Source organism: Meleagris gallopavo, chromosome 16 (genome assembly GCF_000146605.3).
Source record: "Meleagris gallopavo isolate NT-WF06-2002-E0010 breed Aviagen turkey brand Nicholas breeding stock chromosome 16, Turkey_5.1, whole genome shotgun sequence".
NCBI classification, from domain to species: domain Eukaryota; kingdom Metazoa; phylum Chordata; class Aves; order Galliformes; family Phasianidae; genus Meleagris; species Meleagris gallopavo.
The window spans coordinates 13462821-13470671 of NC_015026.2; the positions used below are offsets into that span (position 1 = coordinate 13462821).

The following is a 7851-nucleotide window of genomic DNA, read 5'->3' on the forward strand; positions in this document are numbered from 1 at the left end:
AAATCTAAACTCAAAGGAGTTTTTATAGCAACACAAAACAGGTGAGAATTTGTCTTTCTAGGTTTAAATCTAAACTTGCTAAAAAAGAGTCAGCAGATTTTTGGCAGCAAAGTGAAATTGTACATCTGAGTTACTTTTACTATGTTCAAAAAGGTGATATTTCATTTTATTGTTTTGAGGCAGCTTCTGAATGAAGGAGAAAGGGTTTTGGAGGCTAACATAGTGAAGGATCTAACAGACTTAACTTTTCTCCTTGCTTTTCCTTCAGTGTGGCGTTGAAAACATCAGAAGAGCAGAGTCACTTAATGGAAACCCACTGTTCTCCAAGGTATCTTCTTTGATGCAGTAATTAGTACAGCTTGCAGTTGTGTGTTTCCTGCTACACTGTGGATGTCTTTGCGTAGATTTAAAATACTTTGAGTTAAGCACAGAGGATAGAAGTCCCTGAACTTAATCTGTGTATCACAAAGTGCTTTTATTTGCCACGTATTTTTTAAAAAAAACAACTCCCACAACACAAGCTTTGCTCTGACAAAGAAGAACAGTTTTATATTTGTTAGTAGTTGTCTTTTAGTGGAATATTTATTGTAGGGTACTGTGTCAGCACAGTTTTAAAACAGGATTTTCTCCTGAAAGACGGGGGGATGGTTCAAAAATATTAAAAAATAGCAGACTGACAGATGTGCACTTAGGCAGTTTGGGTGACGCATGTTCCAGTGTTTCCTGATTTTATGCAGGGAGGTTTGCTCACCGCTGTGTTTTAATTAACTCTCTTTCAGGCTCTGGCAGACTTGGTCTGCTCACACATCCAGTCCAATGAAATCTGCTCCAAGCAGCTGACGCTCTGCTGCCCGCTCTGCGTGAATCCTGTCTGCAGGGAGACCAAAGCCTTCTTCACCAGCCAGCAGCTGTGATGGGCAGGCTGTCTTGTGCAGGAACTGTCCTGGTGAAGCGGTGCTTGACCAAGCTCTCCTGTGCTACATCCTTAGTCTGGTAGTCCCAGCAGTGGTAACCTCATAGAGCAGTGAGGAGGATTTTGGTTTTTTTCTTATGTTTCCTTAGTTTAAGAAGTGTTTGTAACAAGTAGGTTTATCCTGTGAGATGTGGGAAGGTCTCATCTCATCTGATTCTGATTGGAGTTAGCATGAGTATGCACTGAAAAACTTCAAGAATATGAAAAACGGGGCTTCTATACAGATTGGCTTCTATTTCCTATGCAGGGATTTATTTGTATGCAATTTTGTCGTGAGTGCATTAATTTCAGTTTTCCAGATCAAGCATACAATTATTTTTGTTTTTACGTAAGGCATAGCATAACTAGCGTAGCCACCAGTTGTTTCTTCTGACTTCGGATGGGTTTGAAGATCAAGTGACCTCTAATGCTTTTTAAATGTCATTTTTTTAGAGCCTGAAGATAAGCTTTTGTTTTGTTTTCTCTTGCTAGAAATTTCCTGTGGGATAGTAGAACTCATAAGGTTTGTTTACATTTTCTAGAGAAGAAAACCACTCATCACCTGCAGGAAAACCCCTGCATTTGCAAAACATACAGAAATAATTCTGGTTGCTGATGCTGCAGCATGTGTACAGCGTGTGTTTCAAATCCAGCACACGTTGAAACATTTTGGATCATCTTCTAAGCAAAATGGCTTTTTTATCATTATTAAAAAGGGCTTTCTCTGGTTAAGTAAGTGTAGGAAGTTGGGCTTGTTCTCCAGCAGGTTTATAGATTGACTGTGCTTTCTGCTGTGTCACAGCCCTGTGGTTTTTGTGGGATGCTATGGAGTTACATAGGTACAATTGATCTAGCTTAATTGATGATGCTATTTAAAAATGAGATGATAAATCAAGAGTCATTTACATTGCAGATGTCCAAGCACACAGTGAGAGGAGAGCAGGCTGCCCCTCACACTGATGGCTGTGTTGTTAGCATACCTCTGTCAGAAGCTAAATTCCATCTGTTCAATTTCTAGCAGCAGTGGTGAGCCTACAGCTGCTCTCTTAGCTCACCTGTGCTTATTGCATGTTGGGCAAGTATCTGTTTGCACCAGGGCTCCTGCATCCACTGCTAAGCAGCAGCAGTTCTGTGGAGTGAGAAAGCTCTTAGGGCTTAATCAGCACTGACATGCCAGTCCTGCAGCAATGCAGGGTGTTCTGTAAAGTGATGATAGCTCATCATGAAGTTTGGGAATCTGACAGCTTGCTGCTCGGACAGTAATTTTTGCTTATGTAACCGAGGCAGGAGCAGTTTGAATCCCTGATCTTTCAAGGATGGCATTGTTTAAAAAACTGATAGGCCTCTGTTGGTATAACAGGGACTTATCTTGTTCTGTTTTATGCTACAAGAGTTAACTAGGGGATATTAAAAAAGTAAAAGGCTGCTGTGTTGGCCAGCCAGCAGCCTGGGCATTGCCATGGAGCAGCACAAATCTTGCCACGTGGGCATCCATGGCCCCGTATGCCTCAAGGGTTGACTGAAACCTCTCCACTGCCAGCCTGTAGCTCCCAGTGTGGCTCTGGTGAGACAGGCTGAGTTCTCAGCACCAGGGCCTCCTGTGTTGCTGCTGTAGCACAGAAATCTTCCTCCGTCTGTGGTATGTGTGCCTCCTCTTGGGGCAGGAGAAGCAGGGACAGGCCTGCAGGTGCCCAAATGGCAGCACGCTCTCTGCCCAGGGCTGTGGCTTCCAGAACCTCTCTGTGCTTTCAGTGCTCTCTGATTAGCAGAAGTTGTTTTCAAACAGCAGGAGAATCTGTAGGACAGTTTTTCCCTGTCAGTGGACATGAGTAGAGAGCAGACTCTTGGGTGTTGAGTAGGACCAGTGGCATGGCAGCAGGGTGCAGTCATCCAAAGCTGTCTCCCTCCAGGAGCCTTGGTTGCCTTCACGCTTTTCAGCTCTCGCTGAGCCTGTCTTGGCACAGCGGGCATCCGAATGCCTGCGTTGCTGCAGGGAGGTTGGCTCCCTCCTGCCTTCTGCTCAGCCCCTGGGCTCTGCTCGCTGTCCCAGCAGGAGGAGGGAGCAGGAAGCTGATCCCTGCCCAGGTGCAGTTGGCAGGGTCACCGCATGGTGTAGGGCTGAGACTTCCATAGAAAGACTTCGAATCGATGCCATAAGAACGATGATGTCAGCAGTGAGTGTGGGCAGTGAGCTGTTGCCTTATGTCTCTCATTGGTTGAGGACTCCTCTCGATCCCCACTTCTCTGTGTGATGCTTGTGGGTGGGTGGCAGAAGGCTTTGTCAAGCCTTACTGCTCATGCCCTTTTCCTACCAGCTAATGGTCGTGGCCACCTCTGAATCTGGGAACTGAAGGTTAACTTTACATGATCGTTGCAGTGCAATAAATACAGATTGGCTTTTTATTTCCATACTGGAGAGAGTACTGAAAATACTAGCTGGCACTAATTATGAAGCATTACATAAAAGGTATTTAAAATGCACTTTTTAGTGAGCTAACCGCAAGCGAGATAATTACTAAGCATCTTTAGCCATTGTTGCTATCAGACCATAATGCAGAAATAGCTTAATTTTCCAGCTTTTAGCAAATGGATCACGTCACACAGCCACTGGGTTATTTCATTTTCCTGAATAGTTCATTGTGATATCACCCTGTCCTGTTATTTAGCACACGTTATTTCATCTTAGAGCAACACCAAAAGCCTGTCAAAAAGCTTTCTGAGCAAGCTCTGCTCTTATTTTTAATAGGAATAGTTTTTTCCCCTTGCACTTAGAAATAAATCTGAAAAATGAAACCTGAGAGACTGACAACAGTGGGAATTTATCAGCCATTGAGATCTCCCGATTCTGGGCTTTGTCTGGGGGCATTTAACACTGTGTTTTTCAGCAGTGCGGTGCACTTGACCTTCCTTTGGATGCTTCCAAGCCGGCTGTCCACATCCGAGCCGCTGCCCTAGGTCCTGTCTGTGGTGAGGGGATATGTTTTGGGGCATTTTCCCCTCCATTCTTGTGCCTTCCTGCCATCCACCCTCCGCGGTGCTTCGTAGCTGCTGCATTTGGGAGGCTGTACTCTAAGCACTGCTGCTGCGCGTTCCGTTTTCCTCTCTGACAGATTTTCAGCATTTGGTGCTATTAACTCAGGACCCGGTCTTGTCAGATCCTGAGCACTTTGCTCTGATTGAATTGATCCAAGTGCATGGAATTGTCAGCACTGGGAGGCCGCCGTCCTCTAGCCATAATCTAGCTTGACTTTTCTTTATCAATTATATTCCTCAGCAGAACTTTGTCTGAGAGTGTTTGTCATTTCCATTTGCCTTGGCAGTGCGCAGCAAGGTGGGAGTGTGGGTGACATTTTTCTCCCTTGGAGTTCTATGAAATCTGGCTGCATTTTAGCAGACAGGACAGCTTCCAGGAGCAGTGCTGTAACACTGAACAGCGCAGGGATAAATTCAGTGAGCTAGGGTCAGAGGGGTTTTCTTTGGAAATAAGCTCCATCTTGTGTTCCTCTTTTGTCACACCGGGAGAGATGGAAATCAACACGAAGTGTAAGGTGTAAAGGAGGGAGGTGTTTCTTTGACTGTTTCATGCCAGATGTGCACAAATACTTGTGTTTAGTCTACCGTGTTTATTTCATATTCAAGGACTTCCATGTAATGTAAGGATTTGTATAACCTTGCTGTGTGTCATGTACCGTAACAATGGAATTTCAATTAAAGACTTTTGGAGGAAATGGCTGAGCTGTGTGTCTCAGTGAGAGCTCTTTCAGTGCCTTATTGGAAGACAGTGTGTGAAGCTTCACACTGGTTCCCACCTGCAATCATTAATCTATTTAGTTATCTGTTAACGGTCCCTAGGCATCTTATTTCTTATGTTAAAAATTAAGTGCTTGATTGATTATTTTTTAGAACAGTGATGAGAGTTGTTGTGTACTTAAGCAGATCCATTAGTGAGCTCTCATTACTGGATGTGACGGGTGGGAGCAATCAGCTGCCATTGGTTTTGACTGGGGTAAGAGTTTCATTCCAAGTCCATATACCTACTTGAGTAATTACATCTGCATGTTTTCCAGCAGAAGACAGCTTGTTAAATTAAACTGCAGCACTCTGCTTCCATTGTCAGAGCTAGCAAGAAACTGAAGCTACTAAGTATGACTTTGGGGTTACCGTTGACTTCATTGTGAGCAGTGTAGCAGAAAGGGAGCCTGGGTGGAGAAAGGAGTCCTGGAATGATTTCCTGTGCACCTGAGCCCAAAGCTGCCTAAAGGGAGATTGTTGCTTCCCATGCAATGCAGCACTGTAGATCTTATAATCGTTGGAGTTAGAGGGGACCTTTAAAGATCATCAGATCCAACTCCCCTGCAATGAACAGGGACATCTGTACAGCTCAATCAGGTTGCTCAGAAGCTTCTCGAAAGCTTCAGGAAGCACTCAAGGGAACCACAGACCAGATCCAAGCATTGCCTGGGCACAGAGCCTGGATCTGCTGAGCAGAAAGCTGCTGCGGGACCAAGGGGAGTGGATTTCTCCTTGAATTTTGCACTGAGCAGACAGCATGCCATAACATCCAGGTTTGGACCCTGTTTGGTTCATGCTGGCTTTTGTGAACGAGGTGCTGGAAGATGTGAGGAGTGCTTTGATAATGGTTGGTGACTTAAAGCTTTAAAAATCATTTGGGAATTTGTGACCTGTTCTTCTGAGATCAAATGGATCTGTACAGAGATCATGGGGTATGTTTTTTTAATTCTTTTGTGTGCTTTGATGTCCGATATCATAGCAGGCATGGTGATTTAGAGAATGACTCCTGTCTTTCTACCCTGCATCAGCACAGTGCTGGTCAGGGTTCTTGGAGCCCACTTGTCCAGCCAGTATCTTCCTTCCCCAATTCTGGAGCTCAGGACTTGGTCAGCTCTGACACTGTGGCACCACTCCAGCACTTCACAGCTGTCTTCCTGCTATACTGTCAGGTAAGTCATCTATGAGATTTAAAAGCTTTCAAGATGTCAAGGCAATTAAGACAAAAATAGTCTGATCCGTGTGCTATACATTCTGTTATTATATCATATTGTATGCATACTAAATAATCACATACGTATATAGTCAATCAAGGATAAGTTTTGTACACTTAATATGTACTCATATTTTGTACACTTTGTGACCATATAATATATAGGTCTTTGCACATGGCAAACCTTGCCGGCTGAGGAAATGTCAGTTTCTTTGGCATAGTGACTTGTGAAAATGTGTGTAATGCCAATGCTCAAAGCTGGGAGAGCATTGCAAACCCGTTGTTTTCTTGTAAATTCTCATATGAGCAGTTCACGCCATGGCCCTGTCGCTTTTAAGGATGATCCATGATGTGTGAACATTGCCCACAACTGAGGCCTAATGGCATTTCTCAAGCAAGTACGTTGCATTTCCAAGGCAGTCCTAAACGAGCACTCAGTGCAATGCTCCTGGGTACTGGGCGCAGCACTCCCACAGCACTTTTATGGCTGAACTATCAGACCGTTATGGTCTCCGATTGTCTTTTACTGCCTTTCATTTCTTCTGCTGTCAGACATGAGGAAAGCAGTGTGTAATCTGATCCAAAATGCCCTTGTTTGTTTAATCTTCTGGTTTAATATATTATGGCTTCCTGCCATTATGCTGTTTTCAGATGGGCCCTTGAGTCACTCAGTGAGGTTTTATCCGTGTGTGGCATCATCCCAGCAGGTTCCTCCTGCAGCACGGCCCTCACTTCCCTTTACTGTGTGCACCAACCTGGCTGTTTCCAGCTGGGCACCGACCTTCCTGTGCTGCCCACAGTGTCCCTATGTTGCCTGCTGTGGCCATTGTCAAGTGCTTTGAAAAGGTGTTCCTGAGGCTGTAGTCCCAGTGAAATGAGAATGACCTGCTGTGGGTTGCCTTAGTTTCACTGCAGTCACTTTATGTTTTTTGCTGTCAGTGCTCTTGCCCCCACCCAGTCCTTCTCCAACCCTATATCTGGGCGTAGTATCACTGTCATTGAAAGCATCATCTGAGCCTGCTAGCCACAGAGCATCAGGACAAGAGGAAACAAGTTTAAGCTAAAAGAGGTAAGATTTAGGTCAGATGTGAGGAGGAAATCCTGTACCCAGAGGGATGTGAGGCCCTGGCACTGCTGCCCAGATCTATGGGTGTTACATTCCTGGAGGTACCCAAGGCCACAGATTGGGCCCTTGGACAGCCTGAGCTGAGGAGGCAGCCAGCCCACAGCAGGAATGGGGCTGGGGGGCTCTGGGGTCCCTCCCAACCCAACAATTCCATGGTTCTGTGATCTTTAAGAACCCTTCCAACCCAACCCATTCTGTCACTGTATGGTTCTTTGATCTTAAAGGACGCTTCCAACCCAACCTGAATCATTCTATGGTTCAGTTATTTTATGATCTGTATATATTGTCAGCTTTGTGTAAGAGGGATTGAAGTGCCTTCCGAGAATGTCCATGCTTATCTTGGCATAGTGGACTGTAGAACTGTGATCCACCATAGGTGAATTAATGCAGTTATTTGACATTAATTACAAACTGTGTAGTGCTGACTTTTAATGACGGTGATGTGAATAGAATGAATCCAATGTCAGCAGTGTGTGGAGGGCAGACATCAGAGTGGGAAAATGATGATGCTGTGCTGATTGCACATCAAATAGGCATCTTCCTAACGTCTGGCTGGATTGCCAAAGGGGCTGGAAATTAGCAAGAGTTTTAAAGTGCCCAGGACCAAGGGCAACAAACCACTGCCTGAACTTCAGGCAGCAAGCAGCCAGCACCTAACTCTGGTGGCCACCCTTTGCCAGGACTTGACTGAAGCAGTGTGAATTTGACTAATGGCAGACCCCAGCTCATGGCAGCAGGAGAGGGCTAGGAAGGGAATGAGTATGATTTTTT

The 7851-nt window shown here is 45.0% G+C and overlaps 1 long non-coding RNA gene across 1 annotated transcript; it reads left to right on the forward strand.

The window, feature by feature from the left end:
* Window positions 1-247: 247 nt before the first annotated feature.
* LOC104913504 lies at window positions 248-4685 on the forward strand. Its single transcript, XR_004161540.1, has 2 exons — window positions 248-328; window positions 780-4685. It is a non-coding gene; the product is annotated as an uncharacterized LOC104913504 (long non-coding RNA).
* The last annotated feature ends 3166 nt before the right edge of the window (window positions 4686-7851 follow it).